The sequence below is a fragment of the Stegodyphus dumicola genome, chromosome 3, assembly GCF_044657685.1.
Source record: "Stegodyphus dumicola isolate Sdum_Otavi_A_Nest chromosome 3, ASM4465768v1".
Taxonomy (NCBI): Eukaryota; Metazoa; Arthropoda; class Arachnida; order Araneae; family Eresidae; genus Stegodyphus; species Stegodyphus dumicola.
In genome coordinates this window covers 34,952,102-34,974,682 of record NC_140770.1, presented here as the reverse complement: position 1 = coordinate 34,974,682, position 22,581 = coordinate 34,952,102, and positions in this window count along the sequence as shown.

Sequence of the window (22,581 nt, the reverse complement as noted above, 5' to 3'; positions counted from 1 at the left end):
CGATATCGCGTTTTACCGATATCGTTCTGTGGAGCCGGGAACACCGGAATTGGAGAGACAATGAATGGGGACGAGTACTCTTTACAGATGACAGCAGATTCAGTCTGAATAGCGATTCTCATTGCATACTCATCTGGAGAGAGCGGGGAAGCCACAATCATCCCTCGAACATCATTGAAAGGAACAGGTATGGAGGTGGAGGTGTTCTCGTTTGGGGAGGCATCATGCTTGGTAGTCGTACATACCTTCACATCTTCGACGCAGGTTCAGTCAACGGGACCCGTTATTGTAACGAGATTCTTCTTCCATATGTGCGTCTTTTTAGAGGCGCTATGGGTACGCAGTTCCTTTTCATGGACGACAATGCACCATGTCATCGCACAGTAGCTGCCGAACAGCTCTTAGAGAGTGAGGATATTGAACGTATGGATTGGCCAGCACGATCTCCGGATCTCAATCCCATCGAGCATGTATGGGATTTTCTAGGCAGACGCTTGGCAGCTCGTACCTTACCCCCAGTAACGATTCCGGAGCTTCGATTGGCGCTGCAAGACGAATGGGCAGCAATGCCTCAACAACTCATTAACACCCTCATTCTCAGCATGGGCAGACGCTGTGAAACCTGCCTAGCAGTCAGGGGAGATCATATCCCCTATTAAAGACCGGATGTTCCTTGCTGGACATCCATCACAGGGATGTTTCGGCCTGCAGTCGCATTGCGCTCCATGCTACTTTTTCAATAAAGCTTCTTTTTATCCCTCTGATTTCTCTTTTAGCAAGTGTTGCTTACATTACTCATGTCCTTACGTATTGGGGATCTTACGGTATTAAATGTGTTGATTTGGAAAGCTTTTGTACAAAGTTATATTGAAAAAAAACCGTCTCGTCCTTAATTTTTGCACACCAGTGTATATATCCCTACCAATGGGTAGCCCCACCCATACAAAAAAGGCTTCGAATGGTTCACAGTGTTCCAGAATATTCCGCAACATTCGAGAGTGTTTTGGAATGGTCCACAATGGTCTGGACTGTTCCCGAACATTCCAAAATGTTTCGGAATGCTGTAGAATGCTCTCAAATGTTCTGGAAATTTCTAGAAGGCGAAACTTCCAGCCCTTATATCTTCAAAAGCACGTCCTTCAGGTAAAAACGGGAACCTTCTTCACGGATGGGGCATACAGGGCTACCGCGTACCAGAACTCGTTTCTGAGTTTTGGCGACACGCACATTGAATACTTATTTTTATAATATATACATCGATATTGATTTTATGATTCATTAACTATTTGTGATTATTTATGTATCTATTTTTATTCGACTATTTTAATTTAGATCCATTTTAATGTCCACTTCCTTCTTATTCAGATTGATGGTGCTGACAGGCTCGGAATAACAGCACTAACATTTTCTGTACATAAATCTGCCTTGCATGAATTGCAAGATGAGTACTTTCCACTGCAAATCAAATTATCCACATAGAGATTTGTGTATGTTTTTGATTGACCGTGGATGTGATGTTAATGCTCCTTCGTGTATGGATCTAACTGCTCTGCACGTTGCTGCTAGACTAAACCACGAAGATTTGGTTCGAAAACTCCTTATTTCTGGAAGTGACATGGAAAGACGTGACTCGTATTGCAACACTGCGTTGTACTATGCGTGTAAATATGGACGCCAGAGAATAGTCGATTTACTCATATTTTTCGGTGTTAATTTACAGGCCGAAGTTTGGGAAACTTATTTCGAAGGGTTGAGACGTATGAATGAATTAAATGATAAAAATAATCAGCTGTTAAATTATGTTAGTCATCAATCGAAACTGTGTCTTACCTTAGAAAACCTACGCAATATAACTATAAGAAGAAAAATTAGAAATATAGAAGAAGATGCCACTCAACTGGGATTGCCACCAGTATTGGTTAAATGCCTACAACTTAAAGACCGATAGAAATATGTAATATGATTTATGGACATATGCATAAAAGAGCAGTTAGTAAGACTGCAGTTGATACATTATTTTTAATTGATTAAATGTCTGAGGTTTCGTATGTAATAAAAATCTGATGTGTACACCACATGACTTCCTTGTACGGAATATTAAATTATACGCATTTTTTTCTTGCATTTTATTTAAACTTATTAGATTGAATTAAACCTACTTCGCCGACAGCGCATAAACCACAATAGAATAAATGCATTCTTTAAAATTCACTTTGTTTACCATAGCGACACTCTGGCGCTAGTTTCACTTAACAGTATTATATTTCGTTCATATTATAACTCTGAATGCACAAAATTTATATCATTAAAAGAATTATCTAATCGTTGCCACATGTTCTATTCAAATACTATAATAAAGCTAGAACTATGTATAAAAGAAATTAAGCAAACAAAACAAAAAAGAAACAGCTTTTCACAGACGATTGAGTATTTTTCATTCAATTAATTCAGTTCTCCCTTCGCGACAAGGCAAAAATCCATAAAAACTCAAAATATCTGTATTAAATTTTACGAAGTAAATTTTAAACGCTTATTTCCTCGAAAAATTCAAGAAAGGATTAACCATGATTTAATTGGCAAAAATAAATAAACGCGTTATCTTTGTTGTTTCGAAGCTAAGTTTCTCTAGATTGGCAACAAATCCACTAGTCTCTTGTTTCAAATGTAAACATCAATGGCCGCCATCAAATTAGGCTTAGCGGCACTTAAACAATTTTAAAATTGTTGATAATTCTAAAAATATTGCATACAGATTTACTAAAGGCATAAAACCCTTAACCGGAATATAAAAACAACATAATTCGATCATTTTTAAAGCAAAAAATGTACAATTTACAAACATATAAGAGTAAAGAAACTGAGATCACTGAGCCGGGTAACAGAGTGGATGTATTTATAAATATATTTATATACGTTTGGCGCGGCCGATTGAAACCAAAATACGAGGTGCACATCTACATGTTATAGTAGTCTTATATACGAAATTTCAACGTTCGTTATGCGAGATACGTACGTACGTACGTACATACGTTCGTACCGACGCCACGAAAAATTCTCTTCAGAATTCATTTTAAAGCAGTTTTTTAGTTTTTTTTTTTTGGAGTCTTATATAAAAAAAAGGAAAAGAGTCTTTTAATCTGTCCTTACGTACAGATATCACGCACAAACATCGTTAAATTGCATTCGAAAGCGGTCAAAGTGGATATTTTCGTTGAAATATGCTGCCTGAAGCTTTTCGCGATTACAGTACTTCCTTTTTACTTCGTACAAGGAAGTAAAAAGGGGAAAAAAAATTTGTCCATTTTTGGATTTCCCACAAAGAGCAGTTTTTCAAAATTTATTATTTGACACTGAAAAAATACTTGTTATTCTTTACCGGAACTATTGTTCTACATTTATAACAATACGAACAGGCATGTAATCTAAGTTTACAACAAAAACACTTTGCCCGAATGAAAATTTATACATTTTGAAAACAATGAAAAACTGTCAAACTTAATATTAGTTAAAATTACACGCAGAAAAATAAACGTTGGTGATACTGAAACAAACAAGAATCGGTGTAATTCGCATAAATTTTTAAGATTAAGTTACAAAGCTTTAAATAGACACGTTTTCTTGTTTGCTTTAGAATTTCTAACATACTATCAGGCTCGTTTACTATAAAATAATAAAATGAAAATCTGAAAGGTTTCAGATTTTAAATTACATCCAAAAGGGCGTTTTTATCTAACATTTTGTGTGTTACCTTTATTTATTAAATATCATGGTCTTCTCACTTAAACCATAAAATTAAGTTTAAGCACAATATCGCAAAATAACTTTAAATTGAGCATATCTTTAGAATTTCCGATACACAGTCTCGAGCGCTGGAGATAAAAATGTTTGTTCTGTACAAAGTTGCCATTGCTCGCTTTGAAATTCTTGAGTTTGTTAATCAAAAATTCGTTAAAGTTTTACATAATATGAAATCGATAATAAAGCGATTTCCAAATTTCAAATTTGGGCTTCCAGATGCCAAATTTGGCCAATAAGTTACCAGCCAATAAGTGACCTTTTCTGGGCCTCCAGAACCACCAGGTTTAAAAAATTTGTATACCCCCGTGGCCGAGACTGCCTAGGTACAGATCCTAGCCAGTAGCTTCGCAGAATTCTCTACGTCGACCCCCGGGGGAGCTGATAGGGAATAAGTGAAAACAAGAATTGATAGAAAAGCACTTTGAAATTAAAATATACCTTCAGAAAATCCCAGCACAGATTCCTTAATTAAAAGTATTTGTAAAATTTCAAAGTTTAAAATACTTCATGAAAAAGGAATTTAGACTCTAAAAAGACATGTTATGCCCTGTTATGTTTTATTCAGGAACCTATTTACAGCTCAACTGTGTTGTTTTATCAGTTAACACTATTAAATAACAGTAGAGGGTTTCTGCTAATTTTTGAAATATCGAAACTCACCTTAAAATTCCATGCCTTGTATATCTAACGTATTTAGCACAGACGTAATTTTTGTTAAAAAATTTCTTATATTTTGTTCGTTCACCAAGGTTAATGCTATTGGTTTTAGTGGTGCAGGACTTAAAAAATGCGAATGAAAATCGCGTGTCGAAAATATTAAAATTCATTTCTTTCATATCTACTAAATTTCAAGACTCTTCGTGAAAAATGTGCGAAACTTTTTATTTATTTATTTGAAATGACCAATCACTATAAATACTTCCTTTAGGGCATGAATGAGATTTTTAGTTTATCTTCTAATGAAAACCGGGGCGTATTTATAATATGCAGAAGCGAAGCGTCGCAGAAGCGAACGTCGCACTGGTCTTTCGAAATGACAACTGTTTCGTATCTAGGTTAGACATGGATAAACTACGAAAACTCCCATGCAGCCAGTCTATTCGCAGGGACTGAAATCCCGGCCGAGCTACCCAATGGTCAACAGATTTATGGATTGATCGTTAGCTGACTGAAAGCTTCGGACACAGGCTTCTATTCCAAGTCCCCATATACTCTGATGTCAAATATTAAATCTTATTCTTATTTATAAAAATATTATGACCAAACTTTTATCAACCAAATTTTTCTAATAAGATATAAACAGTAGGGCAATAACCAGTCCAACAAAATTGCAGATTTTAAAACGGTTACATATAGATATATATAGAACAACAGTGGTAAGTTTTTTCGAGGTAAATTGTGCTCCCTTCGAAAGTATCCCTGTCTTTAAGCAGATAGCTCTCTAGTGCTTTGCCATAATCAAATAAACCAAAGCAACCCCTAATAAGGTTTATTTGAGATGTTGGCATTAGCGTGATAAAATTCACGCTGACACCAGCCTAAAAACAAGTATCCAAATTGCGGCAGGTTATTGGAGACTGTCATTCGTTAACAGAAATTATGGCTCCATCTTGATATTAGCCACTCGGAAATAGTTTTACTTTTGGTACTCGGAACAACCTGTTATGAATTGATATAAAATCTCTCCTGAATAGAATCAATTTGAATATTTGTGCATTAAACTATCATTTTTATCATGTATTGGGTTGAAACATAAAGTAACGGGCTTTCTTTTTATTAAAAAATGTTTATTTTAACAAAACAAAAAACATTAACTTTGTCAATAATAACCGAGTTTTTGGATTTTCCCCATAGACTCAAGATGTCGGAACTGTAGTCATTTGACTACAACCCATTCGTTCGACTGATTCTCGAGTGGTTTGACGCGCGTCTTCCTGCAGAAGTTGATTCAAACGCTCTTCATCAAACTCTTTTGGTCGTTAAGAACAGCGTCTTCGAGGTCGAAATTTCCATTTTTTAATTCAGCAAACCAATTTCTTGCAGTTCGTTCAGGCATTGCACCTTCTCCATACACTTCACAAATCTCTTGACCAGCTTCTGCAGCACTGATGCCTCGATTAAACGCAAAAAGAAGGTGTCGAAAATGCTTATTTTTGTCGACTTGACACCCCATTTTAATTATCTGAAAAATAACAAAAATTAGGTCAGACAAACAGCTTCCATGAGTTTGCTTAAACATGTTAAAAACTTATTGGCCTATAAGACGCAGGCTCCTAAGTACACTTGTTCTATTTCAGTACTGAAGTAATTATTGCGGGTTGCAAACTGCTGGGAAATGCTGCCATATCATAATGATATTGAAAATTCTAGTAAGCTTGAAAATGTGCGTGAGATGTAATATCTTGATCATTTTATTACTAATGTGGTGAATTCCAGGAATTTTCTTGGACTAGTTTCTTTACACAGCCAAGTACTTCTGACGGGAGGACTGGAGCTAGGTTATGTGCTAGTAGGTTTGGTGTGTACCTAGAGGGGACATCAGAGACTATGCGTTCTGCTGCTCTTTCATGTATGTTGTTCTTGTTTAACTGAGATTCCAGATGCGTTGCTAAAAGTTCTCAGTTCGGCCGTTAAGGAGCGGAATGCATCCTATCAAGGCCGTTAAGGAGCGGAATATGATTGTAGCATTTCTTGAATCTTGAAACGCTCTCTCCAGATTGAATTATCACCCGTTGAGAGTGAATTTAGAAAGTTAGTCCAAACATTTTGCCTCCGTTTGTTTGTAAGAGACCATTGAGATAGTTAAATCGAGATTCCTCGCGCCGTAAGCCTCCGTGTTGCATTTCTTTGTTTAAGCAGATTTATGAAAGCAGCACACCTTTTCGGTTTAAATTTTGAAACTTTTTTACCTGCATCCGTACGAGCATTTGTGATGGCCTGAGTAAAATTCTTAACGAAACTGTCTGTGTCATCCACAGAATGAACAGCTGCTAAGGAATAATGGATGTTGTTTAAAGCTTTAATAAACTTCAGCCAATCAGTGCTAAAGATTCTTTTGTCTGGTTTAATATAATGTCTGAAATCCAGTATAATTCTGACTGCGTTATGGTTTTAAGATAACTCATCCGAATACCGAAATGTCCAGTGGAACACTGGTATTTCGGAGCAAGAAGAAGTCAATAATGCTTGTAGACCCAACAGTATACCGTACTGGGTTCCTTGGAGCTGCTTTAGGCGTAATACAGCCGAATTTGCCCCAAATCGTAAATTACACTTTCGTTGGTATTATAATTATAGCGAATCCACTCGCGGTGCCGTGCGTTTAGATCTCCACCTATATAACACGACGGTTTTCAAGTGTAAATAAAATTCTCAAATCGTCTGTGATTAATGTTGGGTTCCGATTTGAAAGGATATAGTTGGAGACAAAAGTGTATGTCATATTGGTGGTGTTCGTTTGCGAGCATAATTGCTCTGAGGCCTCTACGGCATAATGCTGTGGAATTGTGACAGAGTAATATGGAATGCTGCGTTTGATAAGAACTGCTGAGCCTCCTCCACGACTACCTCTTCCACCTTGAGAAGATATACAGGTTCTGTAAACATCGTAAACTGAGACGTAATTTGGTCTAGTAGGGCCAGGTTTGCGTTCTTGTAGGAACAAAATATCAGGCGAGTCCTCTTTTATAAAGCCCCTGAGTTCAAAAGTTTTGTTAGACAGACCATTGTGATGTAATAACACTGAGAGATTCATACACATTATTAACATTGCTATTAGACCTGAAAATATCTTCGAATATTGAAAAATAGAACAAATTTATGAGTTGAATTGTCCGTTCCCTGGAGCTCAGGTAAGCGAACCAAAATTTTGTTTGAAAATATACACATACTTTTCATTTCTCGAACAAACTTAGAAAGATCTTTAAATGCATTACGTAACGTTCCAAAATCACATACCCCGACGGAACTATTCGGCGAAAAATATGCCAAGAATCACTCCGCGGACACCACAGTTTCAAGAATGTGACCTTGAATTCAACTACAAAAGGTTTCCATTTCCAGAAAAAGCCGTTGGAGATAAGGAACAAAGAATATGCCCCCAAGTTCGAGATACACAGCGCGTGTCCTTTCGGGTTAAAATATTTAAATAATTCCTGCAGAGCTAAAAGATTACCCCATCTTAGGAAAAATTGTTCGGTATTAATAATGTCTACGTTAATTGGTAGTGAAATTTTAAATTACTAGATAGTGTAAAAAAGCTAGAAATATTTTTTTCTTAAAAGACAACTAAAGTTTGAAAAATATTGTTGCGTTCCACGGGTTCGTGATTGATGACAACACTTGATGAAACACAATTTATTCGCCAGTATTACTCCGTACAGTTCCAAAAGCATGTTTACAGTCGCCGAAAAGACTGCATTAAACACGATGAAACAATCAGCAACACAGCCTTCAGGTTACAACGGGTGAAGACAGCTTCATTGCAAAGCACAGGTCCCGACTCGGTTTAGTCGCTCTCGGAACTCAAGATACTGCTATTGAACTCAACGTCCTCTAAATACTCTCACGATACACTCGACGTTGCACTGCTACTTTGCGTACATATTTATATAGCTTTTGACCTGCCTTCGTCGAACATTCTGGAGAAAACCGGAAAGAATTCGTTTTGTAATTAATGTATATAAGGTATTTCTTCTGCCTTTCTAGCGTGCCTTCTGCGTGTAGTGATTCTACACGCTGGGCCGTATTACAGAGGTTCATGGTTCGATTCCCGGCGAAGGCGTTTGCTAATTTTTCATCTTGCCTGTTTCCAAAAATACCTAATGTCGCTACAAATGTTCTTGCTCAGTCTATGGCATATCGCCTATAGTTTGTCGTCAAATATTGCCAAATGGGAGATTTCGCTCCAAATCTGGCAACCCTAAACCCGCTCTGCGGGGAAGCTGTCTTACCGCAGCTGGGCTTTCGTAACAATATTGATGGGGAAGAGAAATAAAATCTCTTAATCACCCTCTGCTTAATGCAGTGATTCTCAACCACTGTGCCGCGGCGCTTCAATGTGCCGCCAAATTTTAGAAATGTATATAGTAAAAGTTATAATGAGTTTAATTCTAGTATGCGGTAAACATGAGAATTTCTGAAATTCGGTTTTTAAGACATTAATAAGCTCGCTAATTGTCGTATCCAAGCCGATTTTGTGCCGAATACTTCTGCATTTGAATTAACTTTGAATGAAGAGGAAGAACTAATTTCGCTTTCTAATAATCGAGATTTAATTTTAAAATATTAGAATTTTTGAAGGAATTAGAATTTGAAACATTATATCTGGATGGTTAATGAGTGCAGAATACACGTTTCGCGTTTCCTGCCCATTACACTACTCAACTCGCTGCTACTTCCTGGTCCAAAATTGCTAAATAATATTTCTATGAATCCCATAATGACAAGAACTAAACCGGCGCGTATCTAGCAATCTCCTAGTTAAAAGCAAATAGCAAAAGTAAATTCAGAATCAAACTGAACTGAAATGCAAAATTATGCAAAAAAAAATCGTATAAAGATAAAAACCTAAAAAACTATACACAAATATTCAAACCGTTTATGAAAACGCACGAATCGTACAAACAGAATTATATTTTTAAAAAAATGAAGCTAAGTTCGAGAATTCTAAATTTTAACTTACTAAAAAGCAAGCAATTTCCCAAAAAAGAAAACTAAAATACATTCGCAATTTCTGCTGGATTATAAAAACTTCCTATTCTCCTTATTATTGGAAATTAGAAAAATGAAAATTGTAAATGGGAAAAGTAGCAAAAGGAACTTAACGTTTGCAGACTTGAATTGCAGTGTAAGAAATGGCTAAAGTGCCTGAAGCTGAAATGTGTGTAATTATGGTTAACAATATGTAAAAGAAAAAAAATTAAATTAGCATCTTAAATAATTCCCCTTCTCTATTCTAAAAATAGTAATCTCTATTTGCACTGCGTCATTGAGATTAATTCATATCATATGATTCTTTCATATGACTCTGCATAATTCTGATGATGTAAATGGAACTAAAACAGCCAATAATAATTCAAGGATCAAGGAAGTTAATTTACGGAGTACGCTAGGCTAGGCCTTTAGCTCCACATCATCAAAGAAAATTAATTTACATCAAAAGAGGGGTTCATCAAATACGGTAGAAAGCCAAATATAAAATAAAAGTTTTTTCAGATACTGCCTTCCGATTAAGTCTGAATTAAGATTTCCCCCTGAAGATAACGCACTCGCTCGCAAATCCTCTGGCGTAGCTAGCTGGACTGTAGCTTCTTTCTTACTGCAAAGTTATCAAAAATGTAATAAATACTTTTGAAATAGGCCAAGTTGTTTGTGGCCGCAACATGTTTACTGAAATAAAATAAAAGATTTTTATCTGCCTCAGCTGTCAGGTTCCTGTTCGCTGTGGATAGGTATTTCAGGATTCTATGACATCAAAATTCTTCATTACGAATTCAACTGTCTGCTTTCTACACCAGCAATACTGCAAAGTCCTTTTTTTTATTACATACATACGTACAACTCTGATATACGCCCTAATTTCACCAAATGTGGCGATATGTGTTCTGCGCTGGTTTCTGGCGCGATTGCGTGTTGTATGGCAACCCTGTTGACGTTGATAAAATCTTTCGCTGGAGCTCGTTGGTTTGTTGGTTCGCATCTGTGTCTCAGAAGATTGGGGGGGGAGAAGATAAAATGGTGGAAGTTGTTGAAAAAGGAAATATCATTGTGGCCATCCTGTTGAGGGGAGTGGGTATTTGAAGGTGTGGAAAGAGGGTCTGGGAGATTATTTTTAGTGGCTGTGCATAATATAGAAATAGGGATTTGTGATTATTTGTGAACCATAGTATGAATTTTCTGGATAGTGTAATATATACATACGATATAAATACGATAGTGATTACGTGGAGGCATGTTAAAGGCGGTATGAAATTGGTATTTCTGCTGTTCGAAAAAGCATTAATTCATGGTAAGTGCATTTTATTTTATTTTGTAGAATGTTATGTTCATTTTTTTTTTTTTTTAGTATGAATTTCTGTCGTTATTGTTGTTTTTGTAACTGTTTGAAATTTATTTTAGTTTATTTTGTTGATTACTGCGTAGTGTCTAGATAGTGCAATTCGTAGGCGTTTTTTAAAGTTGAAACAGAACGCTGTGTACATGGTATTCTTTGAAATTTATTATTGTCATGTTAATTTATTAAAGCGAGGTGTTCGTAGATTCGTTCGTTCCACAGATTGTGACATTCGTAGATGTTTTTTAAGTTAAAACATATTGCTGTGTACATGGATTCTTGTCAAATATTTTTGGTTAGAAACTTTACGTTTTTGCTATCTAAATTTTTTGTTTTTGTTTCGGATTTTTAGCTTAAATTGTGTGTTCAAAACGTAGTTTTTGCATGTGCGAAAACCGCGTTTCTGGAGGGATTTTAGGCTTAAAGTTCGAAATGTAGACAAAAAATTTAGATAGTAATATGACAGCGGCGAGTTTCTCGCCACAAATGTTTGGCGTCTTGAGGACGCATATCAGAGTAGTTCCCATATATACAGGGGTTGGACAAAAATATGGAAACACCTTTAAAAAACATGTTTCTTTGCTTAATATGGTGTAGGAAACCCGTTGGCATCCAAAACAGCTTGCAGTCTTCTCGGAATGGATAAATACAGTTTCTGTATGTTTGCCAAGGGAATATTATACCATTCTTCCTGCAAAACGGTGGCAAGTTCAGATAACGACGTTGGCGGTGGATAACGAGAACGCACTTTCCGTTCCAATGTAGACCACAAAGGTTCGATAATATTCAGGTCTGGTGACTGCGGTGGCCAGGGGAGATGGGACAACTAATCCTCGTGCTCAGAAAACCAGTCCTGGACTATGTGAGCTGTGTGAAGAGGGGCTTTGTCGTCTTGGAAGACACCATCACCATCGGGTAACAACGTTTGTACCATGGGATGAACTTGATCGGCCAAAATGTTCACATAAGTCTTGGCAGTCATGTGCCCTGACACAGTTATCATGGGGCTAGCAGAGAACCACGATATGGCTGCCCAAACCATAACAAAACCACGATATGGCTGCCCAAAACCATAACAGAACCCCCGTCATGTTTCACTCTTGGCAACAAGCATTCTGTATTGATGCATTCTGTATTGGCTTGAGATGGCGTTCTCCAGACGTAAACTCGGCCAGAAGTGGGAAACAATGTGAAAGAAGATTCGTCAGACCATATTACTCGCTTCCATTGCTCTATAGTCCAGGCTTTATGACTTAAACACCACCTTTTCCTGTTACGGGCATTAGCATCACTGATGAGTGGCTTCTCAATTGCAGCACGGCCAGCAATTCCCTATTTATGAAGCTCCCTTCTAATTGTTTTGGTACTCACAGGGTTCGGTAACACAACATTCATTTCAGCAGTAACTTTTTCAGCTGAGGTCTTCTTATTTTTCGTCACAATTGCGCTTAATGATCGTCTGTCACGATCACTCAGGACACACTTTCGTCCGCGCTGTGATTTAGCAGATGATGTTTTTCCGCTTTTCAAATATGCGGAATAAATCTTCGATACAGTACCTCTTGAAACACTAAACACCTCGGCTACCTTGCTTACGGAAGTACCTACCATACGTGCTCCAACATTTTGCCCCGTTCGAAGTCTGTTAACTCTGACATAATGCGATGACAACCTCACATAACAGTACTCCGACAACAACTGAACTGTTTAGCACATTTACGAAGTTGTATAGGTGGCGTCAGTAGTCAAAAACGCCAGCGCCACCTACATATTTCATCAAAATAAATCTTTCTTTTCAAACATGCATTTCACAAGGTGTTTCCATATTTTTGTCCACCCACTGTATATACTGTGGGTAAAAAAAGTATTTGCACACCTACATTTTTGTTTGCAATTCATAAAAAGAAGCATTGAGAAATAAAAAAATTGCATTGCCAAAGCAGAATAAGTTTAATCATCCAAAACAAACAGAAAAATTACAATAATATAAATAACAATGCTTTTTTGTAACAAAATTAAAATATCACGTATCAAAAAAGTATTTGCACACCTGTATGAATACAAAAGAAATAAAATATATAAGCAAATTTCAAATAACTAATATTTAGTATGCATTCCTTTAGCATCTATTACTGCTTGTAATCTTGCTGGCATTGATTTAATTAAATTTTCTGTAACAGTAGGGTCAGTATTCGACCATTCTTCAATAAGGGCTTGTTTAAAGGCAGATTTGCTTGAAATCTTCCATTTTCTTATTTTTAAATCCAAAGAATTCCACAAATTTTCCAAAGGATTTAAGTCTGGTGATTGTGGTGGAGTGGCAAGTTTTCTGGGTACATTATAAAGAAACCACATACGTGTTATACCGGCGGTGTGCTTGGGATCGTTGCCTTGCTGAAAATAGTACGAATTACTGATACCCAATTTTATTGCACTTTGTGGCAAGTTATCTCGCGACACATCAATATAGGTTGGAGCTCTCATATTCCCTTCAATGAAACACAAATTACCAACTCCTTTGCTAGCCATGCACCCCCAAATCATAACAGAACCTCCTCCATGTTTAACTGTAGGTAACACATTTTTGGTATGAAAAGCAGTACAAGGTTTTATCCAAACTAATTTCCTGCCATCTAATTTAAAGATATTGAACTTACTCTCGTCGGAGAATATGACATTTTTCCAGAAATCAATTGGCTTATTGATATATTCCTTAGCGAATTCAAGTCTCTTCAGTCTACTTCGTTCAGTTATGAGAGGTTTTTTCCTTAGAGATCTCCCATAAATGTGTGCATCGTGCAGGACATTTCGAACACTTTGGGCACAGATTTGAACTCCAGATGTTGAGGCGACATCATTGGCTAAAGTAATTGCACTAACAAATGAATTTTTCTATGCTTCTCTTATGATTTTTCGCTTTATTCGCAGTGAAAGTTTCTTTGGGCGTCCAGAGCGCAAGTTATTTGATGTAGATCCTCTTTCTTTATGACGTTTTATAATATACCGAACAGTAGAGAAGCAAACATTTACTTTTTTACCTATTTCTCGATAATTTAGGCCATTTTCACGTAGAGAAACAATTTTTTCTCGCAACGAAATCGGCAATTCAGATTTTTTAGGTGCCATTACAATTTGAAATCGACAATCAACTGATGACGTTTCGACGACACCTCCTTTTATAGTCTTACGTATGCTATTTACTGCAGGATGACTGTCAAATAATAGCATAAAAATGCAAATTTGCTAAAGTTGAGTTGAGTGCGCAAATACTTTTTTGACATAAGCTATTTTAATATTGTTGCAAAAAATGTTTTTTATTAATATTATTGTATTTTTTTAATTAATTTAAATGAATAAGCGCCAATTTTTGTATTTCTTAATGCATTTTCTTATAAATTGTGAACAAAAATGTATGTGTGCAAATACTTTTTGTACCCACCGTATATATACTATATATATATATATTAACAAAACCCATTTAAAGATGTAATTTAAAATTATGCTACATTGAAAGGAATTCTATAATATATGTCCTTTGAAGGAAAGTATTAAGTTAAAAGAAACTAAAAGTAAAGAAACACTGCGTTTAAGTACTTTGAAAAATATGTTGTAGAGTTTCAGAAATTAGAGTGAATTAGAAAGGATAAAGATGAAGTAAAATAAATCCCCTAAACAAAAAAGTCATTCCCTGTTTGAACTTCCCCCTCAGTATTCAGGTTTCTTAAATAATAAAAAAGCGTTTACAATAAACAACTTTAATATTTGAAAAGCGACAAGAAACAAAAATTTACAGAGTAGAATGTGGTAATATTTATGTTTGTCTCTGTTTAAAAATGTCAGGTGTTTGTTAACCCAGTCCTGGTACATACACGTAGCCAAAAAAATATTTTCATTCCTCTGGGGAGTTTCTCTTATCTGCGATCTCTGGTGAGTTCATGGAGGTAGGAAGTAAGAAGGAGTCGCCCTAAACAAGTTTCTCCGTACCCTGCTCTGAAGCACCGGCGATCCCTACGTGGTGACCAAAACATTGGGTCATTTATCATTGAGTTCTATGGGATTTGACGCGTTCGGGTGTAAATATTTTGTGATTACGTCGCAAATATACATATAAATCTATATATTTTCTTTTTCTACAACACTTCAGAGTCCTAAGTATGTGAAAACAACATATTTTTAAATAACATTTCATTCTGAACGGAATTAAATGCTATACTTTTCACAAGACAGTTTTCTCAGAATGGTTTAATTTGAATGAAATATTTTCACAAGTTTTCGTTAATTATATTAGAAAAAAAAATTAAGGTAATTTGATTTTATTCGGTTAAGGTACAAAAATTAAGATCAAAGTTTATTGTATTATTAATATTAAAATTATGCATTATTTCTTTTCTATTTATAGAGCTTTTTCCTAAAATACTTTCTTAAATATGACATGATTTTTTGGCTTCTTTTAAATCGAAAAATGTAAGTCAATTTATAATTAATGCTCTATTCGGTTCATTTTAAATTAGAGAATTATTAGGAATTAAATAGTATTTGACTTTCTCTGAACATTTCTGAAAGGGAATAAAATAAGTTTTTTTTTTTTTTTTTTTTTTTTAAGTATTATTTAAAACTTGTAACTGAGTTATTATAAAATGTAAAGGGAATAATTCTTTTAATTATACTTATCAGATTTTTTTTTTTTTTACCCTTCATTTCAACAATACATATTCCAAAACTCTTTATTGCTTTCTTAAGTGCGCATCTCATAGCATTCATTTAATAACCTTTTAACAGATTGCTTTCCAATACGAACAATTCTTGCATAATTAGTTTTATAACGTATTTGTCAACAGGATTTCAATTTATGTTTACAATTCAATATTAAGGTTATTATATATTTAGATAACATTTATAATCATTATAAATTAGATACATTTAATCATTAGATTTCTTCACAGTACTATCACAGTTGTTTATAAGTGAATAAATTCTTCATTTCAAATACATTTATAAATAATTTAATGAATATTTAAGTATTTTGTCAAAGGCAGATACATGCTTTTTGCAAGCACATGCATAAATACCCATACATATTTCCTATTTATCATTTCCGGCATGTGCAAATCTTTAATTTCTGTGCATTCGTTATATTTTTCTTGTAAAGTAATTTACACTAATTTAGCATACACCCGAAAGTTTTACATAAAAATATATATGAATATAATTTGAATGAAAATTATAAGTATTATTTTTAATACCCACTCAAAGGTCAGTTTTTCTTCAAAATTCCTCCACGATGGCATCTCTCTCTTTAGGCAGATAGCCCTTGGATGCGTTACTCTATTTAATAAAAACTTAATCTGACCTATGTGCCTAATTACAAATATTTTAACATACATAATTTTATATTTACATTTAGCCATCAAGTTTCAAACTTTTCAAATCTTCTAGAAAATAAATTTTGGCAGATCTCTTTTAGCAATTTTCTTAAAATCTATATTTTTGTAGTGCAACAGCTTAGAATTTTATAAAACAAATTCATAATCAAAATCGCTGTTGTTAGTTATCGAAAAATAACCAAGATGTGATTTTTGCGTAAATGTCACTAAACTATACAAATTGCTATTATCCATCCCACTATGAATGTTTCTTTCATGCGAGAGTGTCCCTTTTTCGATTTCTATGGAACTGTCGTGTGTCGAAATACTATCAGAATCTTGTCAAGCGAGCTTCTGAATGTAAACAAAGAACAATCCCGTCTGGTGACCCAAGCTTCAAAGCAGTGCTTCACTTCTAGCGCGGAATGGCCCCTCCTCCGTTTCCTACCTCCATGGGTGAGTTTCTTTCTTGTACACAATAACGCCTAATTGTCCTGGAAGATTCCTTTACTCTGTTGCATTGAAATTGCTTAGCTAAAAACGGATTCTTCGATGTTTCCGGGAGTTAAGAGTGAGGCAAATTGAAAGCTTCTTTGTTGTATTAATGGAAAGTGGTGTTATTTCTTATCTTCTTTATTATTTGGTTCCTTTTGTAGAACAGACTCATTTTATACGTGGGGATGCAGAGTAGTACTTCCTACAGTACCTATGTAGGAGATACAATAAAAGACATGCACACAAAATTCGTAAAAATGCTTCTACTGAATGAATTTCGAGGTCATTCAGACAAAGAATGTTTACATATTCTTTCATTCAGGCTCAAGCATATTCACGTGATATGTCCAAAGTGAACGTCATCAGACGTTGGATAGAAGTTAAAAAATGTGTTGGACATGGTTCGCGCAAACAAATAGTCCTTGTGCTGTCTGTTACTCTGGATAAAATGATATCCATCTCTTCAATAATTATTTAAGCAATGCAATAGCTTGGTTTCAACTGTTGGCGCCTCATGGCATTCAAGGCTAAAGACGGTAAATATTTTCCACATGTGTTTGCCTATTAGTGTTACGTAACAATTGAACATTTTGATGCACTTTTACTTTATTTTGATATAATCACGCGCTATGTACATGTGGTATTTTGTTTAATTTTGTATTTCTTTAATAATGTGTATTGCGACTAAACATCTGAGTAGTGGAAGTATGAATTTTTATTCACGTAAGGTCCGAAATGGAAATGGGTACCATCTGAGGTCGAGGTGTTAAGACAGATGAATGCTGAGAGTTTGATCTCAGAAGAACCGGCTTCCTGCATGGCTGATTTTATGCAAGTTTAAGGGGACTCATACACCTTAAAACCCATAAGATGTTCGAATAGATGACTGTTGCAAGAATTGGGATAACTTATTTGTTTTAAAAGCAATTACTACCAACTTTTTACAGCTGACTACATAATATAGCTGCTTTCTGAAATAGTCATCAGAAAGTTTGTGTTGCCACAAATATTTTTATAATTTAATACGCTTTGTGACAACATTTTTCGTCGTGTTTCCAACTTGCGCGCACAGTTTAAAACATTCTGTTTCACAATTTAATTCCATATTTAATATATAGCTTTTATAACATTTGGAAACTACTGTGAACCTAAAATTCTAAAAATTTCATATTAAATTTTTATTTTATGTTGAGTTGAGTTTATAAAATGTATTTTATTAACAAAATTTGTAATGTTTTCGTCCATAAAATTTTTCAGTATTAAAATATTCATCAGATTGTTGGTTCAGTTAGAAAATAGTGCCCATATAAAGAATTCCATCAAGTTTCAAGTATGTACCATTAGCCATTTTTAAAATATCATGCGCGCAAGGTGGAAACATGGCGAAATATTTTGTCACAAAGAAGATTCAATTACAAAAATATTTGTGGCAACACAAACTTTCTGGTTACTATTTCAGAAAGCAGCTATATTATGTAGTCAGCTGTAAAAAGTTGGAAGTAATTGCTTTTAAAATAAATAAAATATCCAAATTCTTGCAACAGTCTCATATTCGAAGATCATAAGGGGTTTAAGGTGTATGAGTCCCCTTAATGTGAATACAAGCGAGTTTCGCTTAGAAACCCCTCCACAGAGGCATTTCTCAGCCTAGGCTCATAGCGCTGGCGAGCTCTGCCGTATTCAAATAATCCAACCAAATGAGAATAATAGCCCTCCAGCGGTAAAAGCCACTGAACACTAGTAGTTCGGTCAGGGGCTCAAATCCCGTGAACGGGCTGGCTGCAGGGTCGTTTTCGTGGTTTTCCCCATGTGTAACGTGGATACGAGCCAGTTTCCCTTAAAAAGACCTCCACGGTGCATCCCTCCCTTTCCGTGTGGTGCCTAAGGGCGAAGCACGTAATAAATTTATTTTCTGGAAATCACTATCGGCGGCACTCCAGAACAGACAGCCACCTTACATGTCTGATGTATGTAATATGAATTTTATAATTCTTACCAATAAACATTTCATTTTGTTGTTTATAAGAATTGCCATTTGTAAAAGGTTTTGAGGAAAAACACGTGCTATTATATCACACTATTCAATGGTTTCTAAAGTGTAAATGGCTAGAAAATAATTGATAAATTACTAAAAAATTTGAAAAACTATTTTTTAGTATATATTGACGTATATTTATTTGTATTTACTAATTCATTTATAAATACCAATTTGTATGCCACGCGGCCTAGTAAACAATCAATTCTGTAGATGTCCGTTCCACGTAATAGCACACAGAAATATTTAAACACTTTATATTCTTTATATATTTTCATTCTTTATATCATCAGTACAAATAAAAAAAGGCAATATAAATTGTGTTTTACTGTTAGATAATTTTCTTTTCCTCGTCTCTATGTGGCTCATTATTGATGTTCAGATAAAAAAAAAAAAAAAAAAAAAAGAATTATTCTTTATAATTTATTTAAAACATTAATTTTCCATTTATTGCTTCTGTTCAGGCTTACAGAACATTAATTGTCTGGCAATTTTAGTTGTAATACAGTTTTCTAATAATAAAATAAAATAAAAAACTGTACTTTTTCCGACCGGGTAGGATAACATATATCAACAAAGAATGAAAATTACATTCAATTTTCATAGGAATAATATCAATTATTCCAAAATTATATAATTTTAAACTGCAGCTTCTAAATTAATGCAGAAATTTTTATCCTCGCAGGAAACAAACGATAGATGAAATACATGCTTACGGAAGACTTACTGCGTTTAAATGCAATTTTAACGACTTTGCATCCTTCTACGCGAGATAAAAACAAATCGGTAAATATTTAATTGCTGTACAAGTTCTGGAGCTCCAAATTAATTACCGTATCAGAGTAAATATTTTGGGCTAATGATATTTTGATTTTGAAACCTGTAGACTTGAGTTTTTTTATCCTCAAAATTTCATAAAATCGAAATAGACCAAACTTGTTACATAAAATAAATTTTCGTAAGTGTTAGAAATATTTTACAGTTTTGTAGCTCTAACTGTTAAAAAGGAATACTTTCTCTTGATGACTCGTTGGAAATTCGCTTTATGAAAAAAAAAAATCTCAAATTTGGTTCCCTATGAAAAAACATTTTATGGTTTTGTTTATGATGGAAGAGAATTAGCGTTATTAAATTGCTGTTGAACTATTTAAAAGGTTAATCTTTGGATTATGGTAACTTCGCGATTTTTTGGCGAAACTTTCGCGACCAACCCTGCTACAGCAAACTTGCTAGTTTTTTTTTTTTTTTTTTTTTTTTTTTTTTTGGGGGGGGGGACGCCATTTTGTTTTTACGAAGTAAAGACTTTTTTTTTTTTTTTTTTTTTTTTTTTACTCAACATTTTTTCCAACAATCTGCTAGCCGAATTACGCTTATACTAGAACGTTTGTGGAACAAAAGTGCTTAATCATGACGAAGATTAGGTGCGAAATTGGGAGAAAGTGCAGAATAGCCCACTGCTTGCCGCGTTTTTAAGAATTCCACATACACGGTATCCATGTACACGTCGACCTATTTTCACTTAAAAAAAAAATCCCAGAATTGCACAAAAATGGCATTGCGCACACTTTTGACTTTATCCATGTACGCATCGACCTATTTTCACTTAAAAAGTTAAAGAATATTGACAAAAATCCAGTTCTTACTCTTGTAAAAGGCGCCAAACAAATAAGCGGGCGATTCTGCACTTTAGCAACGAAATTGTTTCTAAGTGCTTATTAGCTAAACTCCCCATTGGAATTTTCCGGAAAATGTCTCATTACATGTCTCATGATCTCTCATTTCTCCGAGACAAAATAATCTGTGATTCGAACTGTGTACTTATCAGATTATTGCTAAAGTCCTAGCTATCCTTACCAAATTACCTTTATCGCCTTACCAAAATGTCGCCAAACTATCTGTTACCATATTCTAAAGATTAGCCATTTAAACCATTGTCGTTTTATAAAATATAACCATTGTCTTTCTCGCATTGTGAAAAAACAATACCTAGAGCTTTCAAATTTTAAATAGCCCACCAGCGGCCGAGCGGTAAAGACTCTGAACACTGGTAGTTCGATCCGACGTTCGAATCCCACGAACGGGATGGCTGCATGGGCGTTTTTGTGATTTTCCCCATGTGTAACGTGTATACGACCCAGTTTCCATTAGAAAGTCCTCCACGAAGGCATCCCTCCCTTTAGGCAGATAGCCCTCGTGTGCTTTGCCATAACTGAATAATCCTATCCAATCCAAATTTTGAATAACATAGTCCTCCACCGGAATATGGGTACCTGTACGCCCGGATTTCAATTTCAATTTTTTTTTATTATCTATTTCATAGTTTGTAAACTTTAGCGAATTTTCTATTAAAAAGCTCAAAATGATTTCAAAGCAAACAACTGTAACAATGTACAAAAGCGGACATTTTCATCTTTTTTTTTTTTTTTTTTTTTTGTGTGTGTGTGTGTGTGTGTGTGTGTGTGTGTGTTACTTTGCTGTTGAGTTTTATATGGCGAAAGTGAAAGATCGTGAAATTTAATAAACAAGAAAGTAAAAAACAAAAAAAGTTAGCAATAAAAAGACAAAAAATGCTGTGTAATGCTGAGCAAGCTGAACACTGATATGACGAACTGAGGAAAGATTAAAAATGTATGCCAACAATTAACAAGGTATCGGGAACTTTTAAACATATGCTGCTCTTAAAAATTGTGTGGTTTTGTGTTGAATTTTATGTGTTGTAAGTGTGAAGAAAGGATTCTTAGTAATGAAGACGAGAAAACAACAAACAAATTCTAAAAGGTTTCAGATTTTAAATTACGTCTAAAGGGGCGTTTTTTTAACGTTTTCTGTGTTACCTTTATTTATTAAATATCATTTTCTACGCACTCAAACTATAAAATTCAATTCAACAGCAATACCGCAAATTAATTTTAAAATGAGCATATTTTCGGAATTTCCGATTCAGAGTCTCGCGCGCTGGAGATAAAAATGATTTTTTTTATTCTTACAGTGTTACCATTGCTCGCTTTGAAATGGCGTAATTTTTTAATGAAAAATTCGTATTGTTTTATTGTTGTAGTCTATAAACTGCCGAGGAACCCCTTTGAAAATTCTAAACGGTAACTTTTTGTGCTGGTTAACTGGATTTTTCACACTCGGTTAATTTGGAAATGCCTAGAGAGCTGAATAAACAAATTTTTTTTTAAATTAAAAGTTTACTAATTTAAATGTTACTGAGAAAATTTACTTCCATATATTAAATGTGATCTAACAAAAAACATCAAATTAAAATGAATTTATAATCAAAACTAACATAAACAAAGACTCACTTGGCCTTTTTAAATAGTTTTAATTAACAAAACACAATTAAGATAAACCATTAAAATTAAGGGCTTAATAATTACACATTTAAGTTACAAAATAAATCTCGGCGGGGAACATCAACTGAAGGCTAGTCTTGGTTTTTTTTTTTTTTTTTTTTTTTGTTTGTTTGTTTGTTTGCTGGTGTTTATTCCTGTGGCGCTTGTTGAGCCGTGGGGTTACAAATTGTATTTGTAGAATTTATAATAATTCAGTTTATAATAATTCAGTTCGTACGTAAGATTGAATGGATGATTCATAATATACTTTAAACGCAACTTCAACCTCATCTTATCAGCTTTTGCCTTTACTTAATTGCATAATTTCTGTTGGCTTCATAAAACAAGCTTGTAGAAAATAGCACTGCGAGGAGAAATACACAGGAAATTTCACAGTTTCAAATGGGGAATGAGATCAGCCTTTTATTTACCTGTTAAGTATTAACTTGTATTTCATGGATATAAAAAGCTACTTCTATTCAAGTTTTATTATTTATC